The following is a 26,000-nucleotide window of genomic DNA, read 5'->3' as shown; positions in this document are numbered from 1 at the left end:
TAAAGGTGTGCGCCACCACCACCCGGCTACTAAATATTTTTTAAGTAAAATATCAGAATAGATAAATTCACAGCATGAATGTCTAAATGTGGATAAGTGCACATCTGATTGCAGTTCCTATGGATTGCAGAAGATGGCATTGGATCCCTTGGAGCTGGAGTTGTAAGCACTTATAAACCACCCACCCTACTTGAGTGCTAGGAACCAATTCCAGTTCTAAGCGAGAGCATTATACTCTCAAGTGTTGAGACACTGTAAGGTATCCTTCAGAAGAGAACAGGCTCTAAAAAGCCCATTCATTAATGTACTAGGAACAAATTCTGGTCACACTCCTAGTAGGCCCACATACTGCCCTGTTTATGGAAGTTTCTGCCCTGCTCAGTCCTACAGCCATTCAGTCCCAAAGAAACAAACAGAGGCTTATATTAATTATAAACTGCCTGGTCTATTAGCTCAGGCTTATTATTAATCAGCTCTTACAACTTAAATTAACCTATAATTCTTATTGATGTTTAGCCCATATGGCTTAGTACCTTTTCTCAGTAAGGCATTCTCATCTTTCTCCCTCTGCATCTGACTGGTGACTGCATCTGCCTTTCCTCTTCCCAGAATTTTCCTAGTATGGTTGCTCTGCCTATACTTCCTTCCTGGCTGCTGGCTAATCAGTATTTATTAAAGCAATACTAGCAACAAATCTTTACAGTATACGAGAGTATTATCCCACAGACTGCCCCAGCCACAGAACTGTCACCCACATTCAGAGGGCCTAGTTTATGCTTATACAGGTCCCCTCCACCTGCCAGTGCATGATGTCAGTCTGGAGTCAGTGAGCTTCCCCAAGCTCAGGTCAGCTGCTTCTGTGGTTATCCTCATCATGGTCTTGAACCCTTTGCTTATATTATCATTCCTACCTCTCTTCACCAAGACTCTGGGAGCTTGGCCCAGTGCTTAGTTATGGATCACTTCAACTGCTTCTATCAGTGGCTGGATGAAGGTTCTATGATGATGATTAAGGCAGTCATCAATCTGATTACAGGGGAATACCAGTTCAGACACCCTTTGCAGTATTGCATAGGGTCTTAGCTGGGGTCATCATTATGGATTTCTGGAAATTTCCCTAGTGTCAGGTCTTTTGCTAGCTCCACAATGGCTCCCTCAATCAAGATATATCTTTCCTTGCTCTCCCTCTCTGTCCTTCCACCATCTTGACCATTCTATTCCTCCACGCTCTCTTCCCCCCTCCCCTTTCCCTCTCTCACTCCCCTCCAGCTATCCCTTCTCCCCACTCCAATTTTCTCAGGAGATCTTGTCTATTTCTGCTTCCCAAGGGGATCCATGTATGACTCTCTTAAGTTTCTCATTGCTACCTAGTTTCTCTGCAGTTGTAGACTATAAGCTTATTATTCTTTGTTTTACCTCTAATATCCACTTATGAGTGAGTACATACCGTGTTTGTCTTTCTGGGTCTGGGTTACTTCACTCAGGATTTTTTTTCTAGTTCCATCAACTTGCATGCAAATTTCAAGATGTCATTGTTTTTTACAACTGAGTAGTCTCCATTGTGTAAATGTACCACATTTTCTGTATCCATTCTTTGATTGAGGGGCATCTAGGTTGTTTCCAGGTTCTGGCTATTATGAATAATGCTGCTATGAACATAGTTGAGCAAATGTCCTTGTGGTATGAATGTGCATCCTTTGGGTATATGCCCAAGAATGGTATTGCTGGGTCTTGAAGTAGATTGATTCCCAATTTTTTGAGAAACCACCATACTGATTTCCAAAGTGGCTGTACAAGATTGCATTCCCACCAGCAATGGAGGAGTGTTCCCCCTACTCTGTACTCCAGCATAAGCTACCATTGTTTTTTGTGGGTTTTGTTGTTGTTGTTGTTGTTGTTGTTAGTTTTGTTTTTGTTTTATCTTAGCCATTCTGACTGGTGTAAGATGGTATATCAGAGTTGTTTTGATTTGTATTTCCCTCATGACTAAGGATGTTGAATATTTCCTTAAGAGTCTTTTGGCCAGCTTTCTCCTCCAGCCTGGCAAGATGCCCCAGGGAAAGAAAACCAAGGGGAAGAAGGTGTCCCCGGCCCCCGCCGTCGTGAAGAAACAGGAGGCTAAGAAGGTGGTGAATCCATTGTTTGAGAAGAGGCCTAAGAACTTCGGCATTGGGCAGGACATCCAGCCCAAGAGAGATCTCACACGCTTCGTCAAATGGCCCTGCTACATAAGGCTACAGAGGCAGAGGGCCATCCTCTGTAAGTGGCTCAAAGTTCCTCCTGCCATTAACCAGTTCACCCAGGCCCTGGACCAGCAAACAGCTACCCAGTTGCTTAAACCTGCCCACAAGTACAGGCCAGAGACAAAGTAGGAGAAGAAGCAAAGGCTGCTGGCCTGTGCTGAGAAGAAAGCTGCCCGCAAAGGGGATGTCCCGACTAAGAGACCACCTGTCCTCCGAGCGGGCGTCAATACAGTCACCACTTGGGTAGAGAACAAGAAGTCTCAGCTGGTGGTGATTGCCCACGATGTAGACCCCATTGAGCTGGTGGTCTTTCTGCCTGCCTGTGTTGGAAGATGGGGGTCCCCTACTGCATCATCAAGGAAAAGGTCAGGCTAGGGCAGCTGGTCCATAGAAAGACATGCACCACTGTTGCCTTCACACAGATTAACTCGGAAGACAAGGGTGCTCTGGTCAAGCTGGTGGAAGCTATTAGGGCCAATTACAATGACAGATATGATGAGATCCGCCGCCACTGGGAAGGCAACATCCTGGGTCCTAAATCTGTGGCTGGGATTGCCAAGCTAGAAAAGGCAAAGGCCAAAGAACTTGCCACTAAACTGGGTTAAATGTACTGCTGGGTTTTCTGTACATAAATATAATTACAAAAAAAAAAGTCTTTTGTCCATTTGAGATTCTTCTGTTGAGAATTCTCTGTTTAGTTCTATATCCCATTTTTAATTGAATTATTTGGAATTTTGGTGTCTAATTTTTTTTAGTTCTTTATATATTTTGGAGAGAGATCTGTCCTCTGTCTGATGTGGGATTTGAGAAGATCTTTTCCCATTCAGTAGGCTGTTGTTTTGTCTTGTTGACCATGTCGTTTGTTTTCAAGAAGCTTCTCAGTTTCAGGAGGTCCCATTTATTATTTGTTACTTTCAGTGTCTGTGCTACTGGGGTTATATTAAGAAGTGGTCTTCTGTGCCCATGTGTACAAGGCTGCTTCCCACTTTCTCTTCTATGAGTGTGGCTGGATTGATATTGAGGTCTTTGATAGATTTGAACTTGAGTTTTGTGTATGATGATAGATATGAATCTATTTGCATTCTTCTACATGTTGACATCCAATTATTCCAGCACAATTTATTAAAGATACTTTTTTTCATTGCATAATTTTAGCTTCTTTGTCAAAAATCAAGTGTTCATAGGTCTGTGGATTAAAAGCAGGGTCTTTGATTCAATTCCATTGGTCTACCTGTCTGTTTTTATCCCAGTATCAATCTGTTTTCATTACTGTAGCTCTGTAATACAGTTTGATGTCAGGGATGGTGATGCCTTCAGAAGTTCCTTTCTTGTACAGGATTGTTTTGTCTATCCTGCATTTTGTGTTTTTGTTTGTTTGTTTGCTTGTTTGTTTCTCCACATAAAGTTGAGTATTTTTCTTTCAAGGTCTGTGACAAATTGTGTTGGAACTTTGATAAGGATTGCATTGAGTCTATAGATTGCTTTTAATAAGATTGTCATTTTTATTATGTTGACCCTACCTATCCAAGATCATGGGAGATTTTTCCATTTTCTGATATATTTTTCAGTTTCTTTCTTCAAAGACTTAAAGTTCTTGTTGTATAGGTCTTTTACTTCTTTGGTTAGTGTTACCCTAAGACATTTTATGTTATTTGTGGCTATTGTAAATGGTGATCTTTCTCAGATTTCTATCTTAGCCCTTTTATCATTTGTATATAGGAAGGTTACTGACTTTTTTGAGTTGATTTTGTATCCTGTCACATTGCTGAATGTACTTATCAGCTGTAGGAGTTCCCTGGTAGAATTTTGGGGGTCATTTATGTATACTATCATATAATCAAAAAATAGTAAAAGTTTGACTTCCTTTCAATCCTTGATCACCTTTTGTTTTCTTATTGGTGTATCTAGAACTTTGAGTACTATATTAGATAGGCATGGAGAAAGTGGACAGCCTTCTCTTGTTCCTGATCTTGGCAGAATAGCTTTGAGTTTCTCTCTGTTTAATTTGATGTTGGCTGTCAGCTTGCTGTATATTGCTTTTATTATGTTTAGATACCTTCCGTGAATTCCTGATCTCTCCAAGACCTTTATCATAAAAGGGTGTTGGATTCTGTTGGAAGCTTTTCAGCATCTAATGAGATGAGGATATGGGTTTTTTCTTTTAGTTTATTTATATGATGGAATACATCGACAGATTTTTGTATGTTGAACCATCCCTGCATCTCTGGGATGAAGCCTACTTGATCATGTGGATGATTTTTTTATGTGTTCTTGGATTCAGTTTGCCAGTATTTTACAGAGTATTTTCATCAATGTTTAGGAAGGAGATTGGTCTGTAATTCTTTTCCTTAGTTGAATCTTTGTGTGATTTAGGTATCAGGGTAACTGTAGCTTCGTAAAGAGTTTGGCAATTTTTTTTCTGTTTCTATTATGTGGAACAATTTGAGGAGTATAGGTATTAGCTCTTCTTTGAAGTTCTGGAGTGTAAGCTCCTAATGGGTGGTGATAGTAGGGACATGGAAACCACGCCCACAGACTTCTCATCCTATGTCTAGCACAAGGTAGGTGCTCACCTAGGAGAAACAGACCAAGAGCCCCCAACAACAGAAAATATACCATTTTCACACTACTTAAATGTTCTTTCACCACTGTGACTTGACCTATACATTTGTGTGTATGTGTTGTCATACACACACACACACACACACACACACACCACACACAGCAATTAAGAGGAATAGGAGCTATGAATCTGAGAGAGAATGGGGTGTAATATGTGGATCAGTTTGGAGGAAGGAGAGGGAAATAGAAACTAAAGTAATTCTATTTTAATTTAATTTCAAAAACATTTTTAGAAACTCTATCTCAAAAAACCAAAAAAAAAAATTTTTTTTTCAAGATCACAGAATAGAGTCATCTCCTATAGATAATCTTAAAAAGGTACTTGTCTTGTCCTAAGATGGATGACCCCTAGGAAACATGGGATTCTGTTATCCATGCTGGCTTTGGGGGATTTCCATCAGTGACAGCAGGACGAGAGGGTAGACGGCACAGTCCACACGGGTATGAATCTGTGATTTAGAAGAGCTGCAACCATCATGGTGGGCCAGGAAGCAGAGAGTGGAACCCAAACCAGAACAAAGCTAAAACTTTCAGAGGCTCACTTCTAGAGACTTACATCCCTCAACTAGATATAACCTCTAAATGTTCCCCAAATCATACCACAAGTTAGGAACAGTCACTCCAAACATGAACCCCTAAATCGCATTTCTGATTCAAACTGCAACACTCTAACGTACCCATCTAAACCTTTAATAAAACTCAGCCAACCAAAATCTCTGGTGGTTCACATCACCTGCTAGCTCCTGCTTTCTTCATGTCTTCCCTCTTCAAACACACATACCATTCCACATAAGCTCAATTATATAATATAGTCATCACTACTATCAAAAGAGGGCAGAATACAAGACCAAAGACTCTCCATAATCTAACCCTTGGGACATTCCAAGCTCTATCCTGAATTTGGCCCTTCCTTAGCTTTGAGATCTAACCTTGTAGATTCCAGTTTGAGAAAGAATCCTGTCAGCTTAATTATAAAAAATAAACAAACAAACAAACCCACATTTGGTGTCTTTCTGATTTTCACATATTAACTCCCCTGTACCATTTCCAGCACAAGTTCTACTGAGCTACTCTCTCTTCCCCCATGTTTCCTCTTTAAAAATATCCATCCACTGTCTGCTCCTGCTCCTTGGCTATCAAGCCCTTTTGTCCCATTGGGGTTGAGCCTGCTTTCTCTCCATGAGAGCAAAACCCATAGTCCATCTGCACATGGCCTGAGGTCCTCATTGAACAATTTCTGCCTTGCTGTCGTTAACCTTCCTTTCTTTAGCCCATTCCAGAAAAGAGCTAAGTTTAAACACTGAGTTAAAAACAAGCTCTTTCTTTCAGATTTAGAAAAAAATCAAAGATTTCAAATTATTAATTTTAGAAGATTAATGAATCAGGCAGAAGAGTTGAATATTATCTTCAAGTAGCTAAGGTACCACACAGTAAAATGATACTTAGAGAATCTACCTCGGGAAATGGAGCTGTAAAAAAAAAAAAGAAATATGTATTGACCCAAGAAAAGGGATCATTAGTAATGTGAGGTTACCTCTAATTAGATAACCTTGATGGACAAAGTAGGCCTCCTTAATCCTGCACTTCAGATGGGACTGCAGGGACACCTTCCTGAAAATAATTAATGTTGCCCATGACAACCACTCAGCACCCATTGGGTCATGATCATATGACAAGGGACGGAGCAGGTATATCTCAGAGAGGTTAATAGATGACACTGGCATAGCCGAATAAAACAAAAGTTAATCCCCAGAGAGATCTAAACTTTTGACTAGAGTATAAAAATATATTCATTAAGAGAAGAAAAAGAATTACATTGATTGGATTTCATATTGTCAAAGCTTTGAGTTGAGAAAGTTTCATTACCATCAAATACAAAAATATGAGATAATACAAAGAGACTTTTAAGATAGGATGATGATTATTAATTTAGGAAATGTAAATTGGTATAGACCTTCTTAAGCCATGTCACTCAATGAGTCTCTAACCTTTGGCCCAGGAGCCATGATGGCAGTCTTTTATGCACTGGAGGGACAAGAAACTTCCTTTGGCTACTTTTTCTTCTGGGAGACTGCAACCTGTTTAGCTGAGAAGCAGGAAATACATCTAGAACAATTCAGTTTTGCAGGAGAATAAAAGAGGAGCCATGACAACTGCATAGACACTATTAAAAAGGTGGAAAGCAATTTAAAAGAAAAGTAGCAATGAATTTTAAAGAGAGAGAAGTATATGGGAGGACTTGGATGGAGGACACTGAAGAGAGAAAGGGTGCGACTATATTATAATCTCATTTTTAAAATTTTAAAAAAATCAAAGCGTATACGGGAGTGGAGTTGGGGTGAGAGGGATGGACACAATGTACTGAGCAGCTACAGATGAAGCCCCAGGGAGGAAGAGAGCCAGTTCATGTATGGAGCCAGAAGGACACACAACACAAGAGAGTAACACGACAGACGCGACTGTGAGGTATCAGAGGATCCAGACAGAAGAATCCAGCTGTTTGCCAATCCAGAGAAGACACATGAAGGTGGAGAGCTGATCTACATTCCTGAAACATAGTCACCACTCTTCCTCAAACTCTGATTTCCAATTTTTGTTTGTTTTTGTTTTGTTTGTTTGAGATAAGAACTAGCTTGCTATAATTTTTTCCCAGACCACAAATCCTACTTTTTATACTTGTACAATTATGTTTTTTTTGTTTTGTTGCTGCTTTATCTCACACAATCAAGAGCATTAAAAATGAGGAGGAAGAAGAGGAGAGGGAGGATGATGAGGAAAAGGAGGAAGAAGAGAAGGAGGAGGATGAGGAAAAGAACAGGAGGAGGATGAGGAGAAGAAGAGGAGGAGAAGGAGGAGGAGGAGGAGGCAGCTTCAAAGATGGTTGTTAGAATCTAGATTCCCTCTGAGCCACGGCCTAGAGGGTATTGCCTATGATGCACATCTTATTTCCCCAAACATGGGCTCTCTGTCAAGGCTTTTCTGCGGTCCAGATTCCACTCAACATCTAGCTTCTTGGTGATTTTTTTTTTCCTACACTGTGCCAGAGACCTGTCTGAACTCCCTGCCTGGCCTAGCTAGCTCTGATCAATACTTTGCCTGGGAGCCAGAATTCTTCTATCAGTACTTCCTGTTTCAGTTCTGTTTCATTATTCATTGTGGTTCTACTTAGCACAGGCTCCCATCCAAGATTAGAACTCATGTCTGTCAAGAGTTTCAAATTTCAGTTCCACATATGTCCCACTGCCACTGTGTGGTAGGTACAGTGATGTGTTGCCCCTGTCCTCACTGCTGACATGAGGCCTGCAGACAGTCTTTTCATGGCTGTTTCAGTATGAAAGAGGAGCTGTGTTCAAGATCACACTCTCTAAGCTTAGTCAACATTCAGTGATCAAATACTGTGAGACTGGAAAATTCTCCATGGCCCAGTACAGTCCGAGAGGTCATGCTGGGGACCCACAAGACATGGAAAGTAAAAATAAACCTGATCATAGCTGATGCCTGCTGTCCATCATTCAGGGGATGTTGTTGTGGGTTATTTGGAAATATCCAGCTAATAAAACACTATCTCAAAGTATGCACCCTAGGGAATCCAACTTAAACCACGGTTTCTTCCCAATATGTAAGTATTGGATATTTGTTTCTTATTCTCCTTTCCATCTCAGCTCAAAGTTAAAGAATAACTTCAGCCAAGTTCATAACAATTTCTTACGCAACATTTTGGGAGACTTTTTAGGTAACAATTCCATGTAAAGATATTTTTTATTTTAAAAAATCCTGGATCTAGATATTGCCACATGTTCATGTTTAAAATGTGTTATGATTTCAAGTACCTTAATGTCTAACACCAATCTTTTTATAAAGATTTACTCTATACATAATACTGATTTCCTTCCTGATCGAAATGGACCCCAAACAGAACACTTTAAACACTGATCAGCATCTTTTTCACACCCTACACAACAGATGCTCTCCACATGGTTCTCAATGGAAAAGGCTTGAGGCATTTTGGAAAAATGCAGAAACAGTCATGGTCCGCATAGTAATAGAGAGGGTTAAAAATCATTTTTTCGTCTAAGGTAAAAAATGCCAGGTATCCTGGCAGTAAGTGAACCAATTCCCTCCCCTAACTCGCCCCAAAATTAACTGACATATAATGCTGAATAATTTTCTCTGGCTTTGTAGAGCATTCGTGTAGATGAAAAATCAATATAATTGCATCAGCTTAGGATATAACCCCATTTCACACATAAAAATGTATTGTCACAAGTGTAGCATAAACTTCATTTCCTTGCAGTATAACAGCTGTGGAATCAAGAGAAGACTATGCAGTGATTTATTGTGAATTTACCAAGATGTCCATCAATGATAATTTACATTATTGGGTAGCCACCATATCAACACTGTGATGGTACACTGCAGCCAACTTTATCCTATATTCCAGCCTTGCCCTGCCAACCACATGTATTCTGAGCTATGAATTATCTTATTCTAGATCATGTTCCCTTTTCTTCTAATTTACTAACAACTTGGGAATTGTGTTGAAGGTGTTTTCAAAGACTAGTATTAAATACATATTTCCTCTTTGGATAATTGGGAACTATAAAATCTTTCTAATAAAAAGATTATTGGTCCAGATAAGGCTAAGAACCATTCACAAAGTCTATCTTACTGCCTGTCGAAAGTGTTAATTTAGATCTTCATTTCAGAAATGCTTTTAAGTAAAGAAAATTCAAGGTTTAATCAGAATGTACTGATTCTAAAATAGACCACAATCATTGCTCACATTATTGTTCATGGCAATTAAAATATGACAAATAACGGCTCACGTGAGATAGAAGTAAAAGCATCTGTAAAATGCTTTGTATACTTCTCTTCTGTCCATGTTCTAGAGAATGAAGTAAAGCCATCTCCCTATAGAGGCAATGCTTTATTTCCTGAGTCTTCTTTAATTAGAAAATTCTAATATTTAAAATGGTTTTTAGAAAGAAATTAGTAATATAAGCCTAAGGCTGTGGCAGACAGGACTAATGACTTTCATCTCAAAAGTTATTCATTAAGACAAAGTTCCAAAGTCAATACAGACACCACCTGTGGTCACTGACCAGGAACACTGAGAACAGCACAGTCTGTGTGTTATTATGCCATTTGTCATCTCAGAGGAATCTATAGCAGCCATACTGGCTAACAATGGACTAAGTTATCTAGAGGCCTGACATACTGTGCTCTTTCTTTTGCACCTATGGGCTCACCATGTGTAAAGAAGAGGACACCATTCTGCTGCAATACACCCTTAGCTCTTAACAGACTAGTATTGTCATTTGAAAGCACAACTGATGTCTAGTGATGTATAAAGAAAGCCTTTTACTCTCACCACAGCATTGATCATAGACCTTTTCAATAAAGGGACATGGAGCAACACTATATTGACCCTTAGAATACTATGGCTTCCTTTCTTGGTTCTCTACTGTGACTAATTTAAACAGCCATTCCCCTCACTGCCTCCCTTCTTTCCACCACCTACCCACTAGGTGGGGAGAAAGAGAAAGTTCCTGATTTTCACTGAGACAACAAGACTTTCAAACAACATTGCTCATCATTATTCCAATGAAGGAACAGATTCAGTCAGCCACTTACTGAGTAGAAGAAGTGTAGAGGCTTTACAGTCTATGAAATGTTCTGCTTTCAGATTAAAGTATTCCATACCCCACACTCTTTTACAGAGAGCTAAGAGAAGCTCTCTGGAGGATCTACTAGGAGTCAATCTATTTACCATGATTCTGCTTACTAATTATTATCATCATCATCAGAGGGGAGCAAAGACAGCCTTTGGCCCTCCCTGCTGTCAATTATCCATCAGTCAAGTAAACCGAGAACTGCATCATATAAACTTTAGAACAAGGAGTCCTATGAGATCAAAACAGAGGGTGGTGAGCCTTGGAGGAATCAAGGTGACTTTGCAGGGGACCTGAGAATAAACTGCTGACTAAGGTAATGGGGAAAGTATTATAAAAAGCCTACATAGACAGCAGCATGGCTAAGAAAGGTAGAAAATGTCCTCCGAGGGCCACATTTTAAAAGAACGGCATGACCCTTGTATCCCTAATCTCTCCAAGACTTTTATCATAAAGGGGTGTTGAATTTTGTCAAATGCTTTTTCAGCATCTAATGAAATGATCATATGGTTTTTTTCTTTCAGTTTATTTATATGCTGGATTACATTGATAGATTTGCGTATGTTGACCCAGCCCTGCATCTCTGGGATGAAGCCTACTTGATCATAATGGATAATTTTTCTAATGTGTTCTTGGATTCGGTTTGCCAGTATTTTATTGAGAATTTTTGCGTCGATATTCATGAGTGAGATAGGCCTGTAATTTTCTTTCTTGGTTGGGTCTTTGTGTGGTTTTGGTATCAGGGTAACTGTAGCTTCATAAAAGGAATTTGGCAATGACTCTTCTGTTTCTATATTGTGAAATACATTAAGGAGTATAGGTATTAGCTCTTCTTGGAAGTTCTGGTAGAATTCTGCATTGAAACCATCTGGTGCTGGGCTTTTTTTGGAAGGTAGATTTTTGATAACGGTTTCTAGTTCTTCGCGACTAACAGGTCTATTTAGATCGTTCACCTGGTTTTGGTTTAGCTTTGGTATGTGGCACTTATCTAAAAACATGTCCATTTCTTTTGCATTTTCTAGTTTTGCGGCATACAGGCTTTTGTAGTAAGATCTAATGAGTCTCTGAATTTCCTCTGTGTCTGTGGTTATGTCCCCCTTTTCATTTCTGATCTTATTTATTTGCGTGTTCTCTCTCTGTCGTTTAATTAGTTTGGATAGGGGTGTGTCGATCTTGTTGATTTTCTCCAAGAACCAACTTTTTGTTTCATTGATTCTTTGGACTGTTTTCTGCGTTTCTATTTTGTTGATTTCCGCCCTAAAAGTATACAATGGAAAAAAGAGAGCATATTCAACAAATTGTGCTGGCAAAACTGGATATCAACCTGTAGAAGAATGAAAATAGATCCATATCTATCACCATGCACAAAACTCAAGTCCAAATGGATTAAAGACCTCAATATCAGTCTGAACACACTAAACCTGATAGAAGAGAAAGTGGGAAGTACTCTACAACACATGGGCACAGGAGACCACTTCTTACATACAACCCCAGCAGCACAGACATTAAGGACCTCATTGAATAAATGGGACCTCCTGAGACTGAGAAGCTTCTGTAAAGCAAAGGACACTGTCGCTAAGACACAAAGGCAACCCACTAACTGGGAGAAGATCTTCACCAACCCCGCAACTGACAAAGGTCTGATCTCCAAAATATATAAAGAACTCAAGAAACTAGACTGTAAAAGGCTAACCAACCCAATTATAAAATGGGGCATTGAGCTGAACAGAGAATTCTCAACAGAAGAACTTCAAATGGCCAAAAGACACTTAAGGTCATGCTCAACTTCCTTAGCAATCAGGGAAATGCAAATCAAGACAACTTTAAGATACCATCTTACACCTGTCAGAATGGCGAAAATCAAAAACACCAATGATAGCCTTTGTTGGAGAGGTTGTGGAGAAAGGGGTACACTCATCCATTGCTGGTGGGAATGCAAACTTGTGCAACCACTTTGGAAAGCAGTGTGGCGGTTTCTCAGGAAATTTGGGATCAACTTACCCCTGGACCCTGCAATACCACTTTTGGGAATATACCCAAGAGAGGCCTTATCATACAACAAAAGTATATGCTCTACTATGTTCATAGCAGCATTGTTTGTCATAGCCAGAACCTGGAAACAACCTAGATGCCCTTCAATGGAAGAATGGATGAAGAAAGTATGGAATATATACATATTAGAGTATTATTCAGCAGTAAAAAACAAGGACTTCTTGAATTTTGCATACAAATGGATGGAAATAGAAAACACTATCCTGAGTGAGGTAAGCCAGACACAAAAAGAGGAACATGGGATGTACTCACTCATATTTGGTTTCTAGCCATAAACCAAGGACATTGAGCCTATAATTAGTGATCCTAGAGAAGCTAAATAAGAAGGAGAACCCAAAGAAAAACATATAGGCATCCTCCTGAATATTAACCTTCAGCAAGCGATGAAAGGAGACAGAGACAGAGACCCACATTGGAGCACAGGACTGAATTCTCAAGGTCCAAATCAGGAGCAGAAGGAGAGAGAGCACGAGCAAGGAACTCAGGACCATGAGGGGTGCACCCACACACTGAGACAATGGGGATGTTCTACTGGGAACTCACCAAGACCAGCTGGCCTGGGTCTGGAAAAGCCTGGGATAAAACCGGACTCTCTGAACATAACGGACAATGAGGACTACTGAGAACTCAAGAACAATGGCACTGGGTTTCTGATCCTACTGCACGTACTGGCTTTGTGGGAGCCTAGGCAGTTTGGATGCTCAACTTACTAGACCTGGATGGAGGTGGGGGGTTCCTTGGACTTCCCACAGGACAGGGAACCCTGATTGCTTTTTGGGCTGAGGGGGGGGACTTAATTATGGGAGGGGGAGGGAAATGGGAGGCGGTGGCTGGGAAGAGACAGAAATCTTTAATAAATAAATAAATTAATAAAAAATAATAATAAAAAAAATAAAAGAACGGCAGATAGAGAACGTCCATGAATAGGGAAGATGTGTCTACAGAAAAGCAATGGGCTCCAGATCACACAAGAAGCAAAGGACCTGGGGAAAAGCCATTGATTGGTTTTGTTCTCGAGCACTCTGTACTCACTCAAGAATTTACCTCCATGCATTTTGCTTTCATTTTGTTTGTTTCGTTTTTGATGCTCGGGTTAAATTCAAGGCTGAAAGGGAAGTGATCTCAACCCAGCTATATCCCTTGTCTATTTACATACAAATGATAAACAGGGGGTTAAGAGGTAAAGGAGGCTCACTAATTTTATAAAAGCAATAATAAATAATACATTTACAATATTCTATAAAGAGACAAACATATTGGCAACGGGTGTATGAAAAATGTCCTAGGGGCTGGAGAGATGACTCAGTGGTTAAGAGCATTGCCTGCTCTTCCAAAGGTCCTGAGTTCAATTCCCAGCAACCACATGGTGGCTCACAAGCATTTGTAAAGAGGTCTGGCGCCCTCTTCTGGCCATCAGGCATACACACAGAAAGAATATTGTATACATAATAAATAAATATTTTTTTTAAAAAGAAAAATGTCCTATATACTAATCATTAGGAATCCATAAAATGCTCCAGGAAGAATGTTCACTATCAAAAAAAAAATACAAACAGTGAGTCCCAAAAGATGTGAGAAAAGGGGATCTATTGCTTGGAATGTAAATTAGTAAAATCACTGTTGAAAACTGTAGGAGCTCCTCAAAAAATGAAAACTAGAACTATTGTATGATCTGTCAATCCCACTGGTAGGCTCATAATCAACTAAAAGAAAAGCCAGTCTAGTAAAGAAATATCAGCCATTTTTTTACACTAGTCACAGCGGCCAAGAAATAGAAGAAACTAAAAGTCTCCAGCTTATGAAGGGCAAAGAAAATGTGGTATGCCCTCACAATAGAATATTATTCAGCTGTTTATATATATATATATATATATATATATATATGTGTGTGTGTGTGTGTGTGTGTGTAAGATGTGTGTGTGTGTGTGTGTGTGTGTGTGTGTGTGTGTGTGTGTGTGAAATCCTATCATCCGTGACTACATGAATAAACTGGAGAGCATATGTCAAGCATAGAAAGACATATACAGCATGATCTCACTCATATGTGATTATTAAAAGGCTTTTGTCATAGGAGTTGAGAGTAGAATGTTGGTTAACAGAAGCATGAGGAAGTGGCGAACACTGGACACTCAGTTACAGTTCAGTAGGACTCAGGGGTTCTTTTGGTGGTTATTCATTGGGGTGACTATAGTAATGATAATATATACTTCAAAAAAATCTAGGAAAAGTGCTTTCACCATATGAAACAATAAATGCTGATCTGGGCACGCTGGCACACAGCTGCAATGCTAGTACTACAGAAGCTAAGCAAAAGGATCTTGAGTTTGAGGCCAGGCTGGACTACAAGATCCTGTCTCTGAGAAGTGTTCCCAGACAAAAACAGCTTGAGAAGATGGGAGTGTTTAACCCCACTAACAAATTGTATTACAGGATAGTGATAAATGTGCATAATTTTATGTATCATAAAACATAAATTTAAGATTTAAAATATTATATAAACAAATGCAAGTTATTCGTTGTTGAACCTTTAATAATTATTTCATTATTTATAGTTTTAATGTCAGCAGTCAGGGTTTTATGAGGCCAAGGAGAGAAAAGAGAAAGACAACTGGTATATTAATGCTTGTGAGGTCCATTGTTCCACCCCAGGACCGTATACTCCTACCCACATGTGCACACATGCACACATGCACACACACACACACACACACACACACACGTGCAGGCACACACAAAAATTTGAGAAAAATATGAACAGGAACACAATGGAATTAAATGAACTGATTATATATGTAATTCATTGTGCATTATATATTCCTATTATAAAAATGTTTAGTATAAAAACAACTATATCCCATATTAAAATACAGCAGGGCATAAAAGCCAGAATGTCCACCCATTTATTAACTAACTCCTGCTATAAAGAACAGTCAAGTTTGGGATCTCAAGATATAAACATGAAGTTTCCCTAAGTTTTGAATGTCACCTTTATTAGCCTTATCTGGGATAAAATCGCTGCTGAGTAGAGAGAGAAAAAGAAAAACCTCAAGTGTTTATTAAACAATAAAGCAATCAAAGTATCTTAAAACAAACAAAACAATGGATTTTTCATCTTTGCAGCTGGAGAGGGAAGCCACTCACAAGCTTTTGCCTTTGCTTTGCCTCCAAGTACATTGGGATCCACACTGAAGAGGGAGGGAGGGAAGCCGGGTTTCAGTATACTATTGATCTATCAGAAAGAACTTAATCAATCTTCTTCATAAACTATTAAAGTCGAGCTTGAGAGATGAACTCACCTGACGCATTCAGCACTGATTGCCGCTTTCGAAGAGCGGAACGGCAGTCATATCTGCGTCTACAGCTGTGATTCAGTTTTTAAAGGACAAGAGTTTTTCTCCATTAGTTTCTTCAGAATGCCCCAATTAAGGAGCACCACTTTGATACTGGCCCGTGGTAAATGACTAACAAAATGAAGACCATAACCTCGCATTCTAACCCCAGCCTCCGGAGAGAGCGGGAGCCCGAAAAGGCGTATGTTCATCAAAGGGAATTTAGCACTAGTCCCAAGATCCTGCTGTAGCGTGAATTCTGAAAAATGCTCTGGCAGCCTGAAACCAATGTTGAGACCTTAAGCTCAGATAAATCTTGGAAATTCAAAGGGAAACTCAAGGCAGCAGTAAATCTGTCTTTACTGCATATACATTTCAGCCAGGGGCTTCTCTGTGTAGTATTAGCTTATATGACACCCCATTCAGCATCTAACTGCCTCATCAATACAAGCAGAAAGGTCATTTTATATTTACAGGCCAACCTCAAAAGCACTAGATGCTGTACACTGGGGGTGGGGGGGGGAAGAGGGACTCCATACTCTCTTTTTATTTGGAAAGGCTAATAGCACAAATCCTTAATGACCAAAGAGCATTCCCTTTGGCTCAGCTTTCTGGCTTCTATTGCCTCTTTCCAGGACCTTCGGGATCAGAAACAAAATACTAGGGTAAGTGACAACAAAGAATTATCTGGAAATATCACTGCCTGACTGAGACAGTGACTTGTTTTCCTGGAGCCGATGACATACCAAAGGAGATGAAAAGACTGCCCAGCCATTAAGAGCACATCCTTCTCTTGCAGAGGACTGGAGTTCAGTTCCGAGCACCCACATCGGGTGGCTTCACAACCATCTATAACTCCATGTCCCACTTCTGTCTCTGAGGGCCCTGTACTCAGGTGCACAGCCCCACAAACTGACATATACATGCAGTGATTATAAATAAAATACAATCTTAAAGAGAAAATATCTATTCCTCGCCCTATTCATGACGTCTCTGTTTTGCCATATTCTCTGCAAATGTCATTTGGTTTTCACGGGCTCCGCAAGCATCTGAATCCTTCACACAATCCTTATGGAACTCACGTTACAGGTCGGAACTGCAGCAAAATACACTCATCTTGTGGAATATGCAGTTAAGTTCCAGAACTCTCTGCAGATACAAAAACCCACAAGTCTCTCATACAAAACAACATCATATGTGCATATAGCCAACATAAATCATTGCATCAATCATCTATAAACCACTTATAATGTCTAACACAATGCAAATGCAAAGTAATGGTATTTATGCTATATTGCCTAAAAAAATAATGACAAGAACTGAACTCAGGCTGTGGTGAAGTTCAGGGGTTCATTATAAATTTGGCATGCAAGAGACCCTGGGATAGATCACCAAAACGACAAATATACTTGAAAGTTTGCATGTGGTCAACATAGAAACGTTTTTAACTAATATTTGTAAACGATTAAATCCATAGATATCCGCATTTGGGTCCCACTGTACAGAGTAAAGAGCTAGAGCCTTTCCATAAAACTCAACTAACTGCCTATCCAACTGTGACCTGGAACCCCTTTCAAAGACGATTAAGAAGCCTCATCAAAATCCACACCAGCTTTATCCAGCTGCCTATCCCTCAGCCTTCGTCTAGCCACACTGCTCCTCGGATTCACATTTGAGACAAACAATGAAAGTGCCAATGTCTGTTATTAAGTAAGAGGCTCTCGTGTGTGTGGATTCCTTTCAAGATCCAGGGCTGAGGACCTCACTCTTTACCTAACGGATGTAGGAAGACCGGCTCAGTATGGGAGTCTAATATTTATTTATTGTAAAAGTCAAGAATAGCTGCAAACCCATTAAGAGGATACTTCAGCAGATTATATTAATTTGTAATTAATTTTCAGTGGTATTTATGAGAAAACCCTTTCATCGGTACAACTTAGACTTTGCAAATTATAATATTAACTAATATTAATTAAATAATAATTTATAAATTCCAATAGTTTTAATTATCTTTTGATTAAATTACCTGTTAGTCAATTCCACACTGCTTTTGATATTAATTAGCTAACTTAAACATGATCTACTGAAACTACTCCCCTGTGGATTAGGCATATTGTCTAAACAGGTCAACACTGAGATGCTTAGTGTGACAATTTAGATTGCATGACTAGTAAAATTAATTGTTTAAGGTGCTGGCTTTTCCATTCTCAATTTGCCAGTGGGTAAGATCTTTAAAATCCACCCTGGCTTTCCCTAGGCCCAATTCCAAGACATCCCACATTCTGTTACTCTCCCACACACTTTCCCTCCCATTTCTCTACCCTGTTACAGAACCTTCTAGTCTTCTGAGACCTAAATTAGTGTCAGCCTATTAATCATCCAACAAAATATGTCAGTGGAAAATGAAGTTACAAACCTACCCCCTCCACAGGCAGCTTCTCTGCCCCTCTTCCTACCAGTGGGGCTGGGGACCCCAGCGCTACAGCCCAATTTAGGTCTCCTTTGTGAAGTGACAAGAAGCCCAGACCTCATTTTTTTCTGTGTGAATATTTAATTTAAAGCCATCTCCCACGCAAGTTCTCATAGAGAATTGTGCCTATGAGTCCACACATGGCTCTTTCCTATCGGATACTTTCCCCACCCTGCCCCACCCCACCACTGCAAGGCAGAAATTAAGTTCTCCTTAATTTTATTAAACAGTTATCAAAATGACAGGCTATGTTAATCATTAAATCACCAAGAAAATTCAATGATGTACTCTAAGCAAGGAGAGTGGGGGGTTTTATCTTCACTATGAAGGACAGAGAAAAAGAGTACTGGCTTCCAGAAGTTCCTGGGAAACACAGAAGACTATTGGAGCCTCAGGCCCCAGACTCACACGCTTTATTCAAAGGTAACCCTGGCCAAACGCCTCCCTAAGAAGGTGTCACAGAAGATTTCACGACAATATGTGCCTGCAAGTGGGCAGCTTACATGCTTCCACCGTCGTGTGTGCTGTCTTCTGACTAAAGCATCCTCAAACTCCTTGTTTCCACAGATCACCGAGGCTAAGTTGCATTGGGAATCCTTGGCTTTTCTCCAGGATAGGTCTTGTCTGGGTCCTCCACACTGGAGCTGAGAAAGGAAGGGCAGCTGACAGTGGAAGTCAACAGACCCATTTGCTAGCTCATAAGCTCCACAGAGAAACAGGAAAAAAAGGAACTTGAGAAGATATTGGTTGCTATTTCGGTTTTACAATTTTGATGAACCAAACCTACTAATGTATGGATGAAACAGGAAGGGCTATATTACACAGTTCCGGATTGCTGTTTGCTTGTTTTGCTCTTTGGCAATTCCAGGTCTAGTGATCTCCCTTTATTTTTGAATATTCTTGCTTTAAAACAATGAATGACTAGCTTCCTGCATGAGTTGATATAGAAAAGTATATCTATATATTTGAAAAAACCTCCTTTTTTGCACAAGAATTGCTTTGTCTTATCATTGGAACAGATTTGACTTAAGCCTGTGGAAATCTGCTGGGACAAATGGACCACACAACTGAGCTTTGTATAATCACAAGTGAAAGTTTTTCTATAAATTACTTTGATAAACAGAGAGGGAAAGTTACAGGAAGAGGAACAAGTGACCATAAAGTAAAAGTATTAGAAACACATAACTGTACACTCATAAAATCAATGAAGCAAAGTCAGGAAGACATTCCTGTTTGAACATAATCTCATGTGAATTCAAATCTGATCAAAACCGAGACAAGGTGAAGGCACAAAACACATGTGTTAGGGGGCCAAACATGCCAAGTACAGGTCCCAGGGAGCAAAGATCCCAAGGAGACAGCATGTTGTATCTTCAGCAACTGCAAGGTGGCTATGAACACAACATAGAAGAGGAGAAAAGCAGGGATAAGGAGGGAGATGTGAGGAGAGAGGCAGGCCACTGTGGGAACTTAACAGTTTATTCTGTGTGATGTCATAGGGAAGGAATGACAAAATCTGAGTGTTTATATTTTAATTTTTTAAATTGCATTTCTACATGGTATGTTTCCACTATTCCCTCTCTCCTCTCTCCATCCTCTCCTCTGCTGTCTATCTCCTCTCAAATTCATGGATATTCTAAATTTTGAATGAATTACTTTTCTTTCTTTCCTTTTTTTTTGTGAAGAAAAAGAGATTAAGGATGGAGTTAAAGGGAAAGCAAGAGGCTGTGGTCTGGCTGAGGTGTGAAAACCTGGAACACAGTAGTAAAAACAATGATGACAAGTGCTTGAATTCAAGACACACTTTGAATATGAAGCCCAAAACATGTTTGCTCATACGTTAGGTGTGAGATATAAAACAAATTAAATGTTGCAAGAAAATCTAACCAAAACTTATCATTACATTGCTAACGTTAAAAAAAATCCTAGATGTAATTCAATAATGAAAGACTTTTGATAAAGGAAACAAATACTTAGTAAAATAAAAGTAGGCAATCCTATGGATGCATTTGGCGCATAGGAAGAAAGAGTTACACAGAATTACTGTAAATTTGAGCAGGAAGCACCGCCAGCTGTTTAACATCGGTTTCCACTGATCACTGCTTAAAATACAGGCACTACTTGATATGTGTGAGTACAATTTATGAGGGGGGGGGGAAGGGAGGGAGGGAGGGGAACAGGGAGGGAGGGGAACAGGGAGGGAGAGAGAAAGCGAGGGAGACAGAGGAGAGAAAGAAGGGGGGGGAATCTCACTCTCAGCATCCCTCCAGTGCTGTCTCAGGTTGCTTGGCTAGATAGCGCAACAATGGTTTCTCATAGTGTCCCTGCTTCTTAGGCTTCCAACCCCATAATGAACATTTGGGAAGAAGATCTTCTGGGTCTCACCTTTGACAAGGTTTCAATTCCTTATGGCAGTTTGGACATGATTCAAGACATGAGCCAAGTCACTCATGGCACAGAAGCCAGAAAGCACCAAGGAGTGTGTCTGTGCCAGTTGACTTTCTACTGTCCAGCTAGTCAAAGCCAGACCATGGCTTATGGAATGGTGTGGCCTGTGTTCTGCCCAGTTTTTCCGTCCTGAGTTATCTTCCTGAGGAACGATCCTACAGAAACATCCAGACATGTGCTTTAGTGACCTCATGATGCTCTCAACCCAACCAAGAGGGCAAGATTAACCACAGATCATATTCAAGAGAAGGATGTACACTAGGGACTAGCCCCAAGTAAAACATACCAGTTTTTTTTTTAAGATGAATGCTGCTATATTGCTGTCTCATAAAACAATCACATTATTCTTAGAGTTAAATAAAATCATTTTTTCACTATCGTGCTAAAAGTTTTGCCACAAAATTTCTAGAAATGCTTAAGGAATTTGTGAGGTATAACTAACAATAATAATACATGGTTTTGGCCCTTGAATGTCACAGACTGATTAAACTTTCATTTTATTTGAAATGAAATAATATGCACTATTTTGGCATATAGTATGACCTATCAAATGTTAGTAGAAAAATAAGAAATGAAAACAGTCAGGCATGGTAGTTCACTCTTCTAATCCCATCACTTTGGAAGCTGAAACACGGAATCACAATTCTTATGTCAGGAAAGATCTCAGAAGCCAAGACAAAAAGTTATTCTAAAATTGACCTAAAAATATTGACATTGAAATAGCATTTTTCTCATGCATGTACCTCCATCCACATCCTTGCATATGTCAAAATTTCCCACAATGCCCAGGTATTAAATGTAGCTATGCAGGCACATCTCCTTTTGGGTTTCTATCTGAGGTCGTACATAGCTCATAGTAAGATGTCAACAAAGCTGACAAGTGCACTTTGACTTGTAAAATAAAACTCATTTTTAAAGTATCATAAATCTAACAGAGCATGTCTTATATTCTGCTTGGTAGAAAATTGGATACTAAACACCAGGGACAAACTGATCTTCTGAGTCTGGCACGTGAGTAAGTACAAAAAGAAAAAAAAAAGAGAGAGCGAGAGAAAAAAATCGTTACCTGGAGTTGGTAGTTTAACTGATCATGATCAATTTGAAGTGCTTATTGCTTAAGTAAATGACCTTTGGGGTGATTTCATTAGCTCACACACTGCAAAAGGTTATATCTGAATTCAATTTTATGATTGAGTCTAAGCATATAAAACCTCAAACTAGTTTGAATGGATAGGAAAGTAAAAAGCTCAGGTTCTGAAACAAAGACCTGCCCGTTAGGATGCCGACTACCCATGTATCTTTAATTGTAAATACCTGAGAGAAGACTAGCAATGTGCTGAGATTTTCACTCCTTTAATGTCCGTGGTTAAAAACGGCTTCCTAGTTGCCCACCTGCCCCAATTTTGCAGTGCTATACATGACTATAGAGGGGATTTCCTTGGCTGCTTTGATGAAATCGCTAGACTTTGCCGAGTTACGCTGTCCATTAACAACTTGATTTTGTTTCTATCTTCCCTTCCCTCTTGAAAATTCAATAAGGCATTATTCTTTAAAATCAAACACTTCCTTAAACACCCTTGAAAGGATTTTGCATGCTTCCAAGAGACATGCTAAGCAAGAGAACCCAGAAAGTGTTTGAAAACTGGATTGGGCATAGACACATCTAGTCTTCTGGTCTCTTGGCCAGAATGTGAGTTTGGTCTGATTATTTACAAATATTTATTAAATCTCTCCGTCTTAGATATGTTTTCTTTTTCTGATTATAATGTCATTTAAAATATAATGTCTTATCTCAAAAGGAAAAAAATAACCGACAATTTTGACAAGCTTTCGAATTTCGAATTCTCCATGGGAAAGGATGAATTCCGTGTTCTTGTGTATTTTCCCACCTATTTGGATACTGATGATGCATCCTTGAACAGTTCTCACATACACTGAAGGACATGTGGCTGTGCATAAACATGTCACAATGCACAAGTGACTATCCACATGTGTACACAATGTACTCTGCTAACTTATTTCCTGGATCTTACATACTTATTTGGCTGACTTATGGGTTATGGGATAATTAATTCCCATATATTCTGAAGATTAGGTAGACAGAAAACAATTTTGCCCAAAACTTTAGAATAGGAAATGTAGACGGAGGCCGCTTGTTCATTTCCTGGCTTCCCAGACCCAAAATAATCACACAGAAACTGTATTAATTAAAACACTGTTTGGCCTATTAGCTTATGCTTATTTCTAGCTGGGTCTTATATCTTAAATTAATCTATTTCCATTCATCTGTATATTGCCACATGGTTGTGGCCTACAGGTAAGGTTCTGTCTGGTGTCCAGTGTCTGTCTCCTGTGCAGCTACATGGTGTCTCTCTCTGACTCCACTTATTCTCTTTATCTGCTTACAATTCAAGCCTCACCCTATACTGTGCTGCAATAGGCCCAAAGCATCTTCTTTATTAACCAATGATATTCACAGCATGCAGAGGGGAATCCCACATCAAGGCAAGTCTTCCAACTCAAATATGTAAGTTATAATTAGGGGACTAGATTAATTATTATTCTTATGTAGCCAGATTCAGATTCAGCTAGTCTGTGTGAATTCAAAATTCATATTTTCTTTTCCCAGTTTGTAACTTCGTACATTTGTGACTCTGATTTTGTGCATATTACCTCTATCCGCACCTTCCATACTTGACATAAATGTTCTAGAATTGAAAGCCTCAACTAAAGCTGAGCCTTGCCCTTCTGAAATCCACAGACTTGCTCTTATTAAATCAAGTTTTTAAATCATTGAGTCATTAGTGTATTTAGGATTAGATTCCCATGTTCTCTCTCATGTCTGTCCTTTAGACACCAACTTACATTCTTAAACCCCTCGACCACTACAGTTGATGCTTTAAGTCCCTGGCACTGTGGAAGACTCAGATAAAAGTGCTCAAAGCGAGTAAGCAATGGCACAAACTTCAGTCAATCTCAGTGATACAAGAATGCACACAAGTGGTTGGAAAGAAGAGGATGCTGCTGTTGCTGGACCATACATTGGAATCAAGGCTTTAAAGAGATAGTAACTGTTAACTATATTCTTAACCCCCTCAACCAGTCAATAGGAGATTGATGGGTAGGTAACACCAGGAAATGCTATCAGCAGCTACTTCACATTGAGCATGTGCTCTTCTCTATGATCCATCCTCCCCCCTGTCCTTCACGCATGCTTCTGTAAATTCCTCTTCTATATCTGAGAAACACTTACCCTCAGAGACAGGGCAGTTTCACTCTTGTCACAACTATCCTGAGTTTGGAGCTTGAAACCACATGTTTAATGGCCACTCTGCAATCTGCATTCAGAAACATGTACAAAACCAGGACAGTCCACTCCCTAAAGAGCGGAGCACTATTTCTTGGAAAGAGCTATGTATTTCTCTTTTTTTTTCTAGGAACTCTAACAAAAATATACGACAGATGCCACGTAAATAAGGCAGTGTTTTGTTTTAGGTAAAGGTTTCAAGAGTCCGTGGTGGCAAGAACATGGAGGGGAGCTACTCACATGCTGGCAGACCAAGAGGCAACAAGCCCTCGGCCAGAATGACACATGGGTATGTCTACCAGGGAGACCCCATATCTAAAGTTTTGAAAAATTACAAAATTATCTGGATACCAAGTATTCCTGGTGGGAGAACACTTTATATCCAAGTGAGAACAGGCAGGAGCCACCTGCTAAGGGGCATCCTCCACTGTGCTGCTGCTCGGTGTTGTGGGGACGGCACACTTGCCACTAGACAGTATTTATTGCTGGACAGGCACAATAAGATTGCCAGTCAGCAAGGTCCTCTGGAGAAGATGCAGGGCATTGGTTAGAGGGGTAAGATTAGAGGACTACTTGATGTCTATTGTGTTTATAGAAGCAAGAAAGAGTACGAGGCAAGACCCAGAACATTTCTTGGCATACAGAAGAGAAGACAGTCATCAGACATTCAGGATGCTTGACTGAGGGGACAAACTTGACCCATGCAACGTTTCACAATGAAAGATGCATAATAGCATCATCAATGTAGAGCTCTAACACAGAAAGGGAAGTTAATGAGAAGCTAGAATGTGTTACAGCTTGGATCTTGAACGTCCCTGAAAAGCACATGTGTTAAAGACTAGAACTGCAAACCTGAAGAGATATTGAAAGGTGGTAGAATCAGTAAGAAGTGGGAGCCTAGCAAAAGAAAGTTAAGTGACTTGGAACATGCCCTTAAAGGATTTGATACTCCAATCCTTTGTCCATCATTCCCAGCCATCATGAGGTAAGCAACCTACTCTGCTTCACGTGCCCTACCATGACATCCTTCTGTTCATCAAAGGACCCAAAGCAATGAAGACAGCTGATAGGGACAACCTGAAGCCATGAGCTGAAGCAACCCTTCTTCTCAGGTCATTCACCACAGGTGACCACTACAATTGTCAGCAACACAGAGAGGGTAGTCAGTTCAGCTTTAGACTTGGTTTTGGGGTTTGGTGAGAGAGCAATGGGTGAGAGGCCAATGGGCATTGGGTTAAGATGGAAGAGTCGTGATCAGGAAGCACAGAAGTTTGAGATGCGGGGAACAGCAAGTAAATCACAGCAGGGCTAGTCATAGAAGTGAACGGCAGCTGAAAGGAGAACCTAACCTTAGAGGTAAAGGGGAAGCTGAGAAATCACAGGTTGAGAGCTGACAAAGGGATCGCTCTGTGAAGCTGCTTGAGAATGTACATGGAACTGTCACTGAAGTCCCAGAAAGAACAGGCTCTGATGAGGCACAACCAGGCCAGTAATAGCAAGTGCTTCAAAAATAGCCACAAAAATATGACAAAGGCAAACAAGCAGACATTCTCAACTTTATACTCTACCGAGGCATTTCAAAGCAAAATACCATCCAGTGGAAATGTAAATGGCTCTTTTTTATTTTTCAACTTGTTCATATAGGTGAAACTCTGCTGTGTATATAACTACTTACTGCACCTTGAAGCGTAGGAGAAATCAGAAAACAAAACAACTTACAATGTTTCTGGCAGTGCTATTTATAATTAGGAAACAATTTAAATAAAGAACGTGAATGTAATAGAGCTGAGTAGAGTTATGCTAAGGTGAAAGGGAAGGATGAGCTTGGGAAAGAAAGCTACCAAACACAAGTGCTTC

Source organism: Microtus oregoni, unplaced genomic scaffold, assembly GCF_018167655.1.
Source record: "Microtus oregoni isolate MIOR12 unplaced genomic scaffold, Mior012 000019F_ref0000042, whole genome shotgun sequence".
NCBI lineage: Eukaryota > Metazoa > Chordata > Mammalia > Rodentia > Cricetidae > Microtus > Microtus oregoni.
This window is presented reverse-complemented; position numbering follows the sequence as displayed.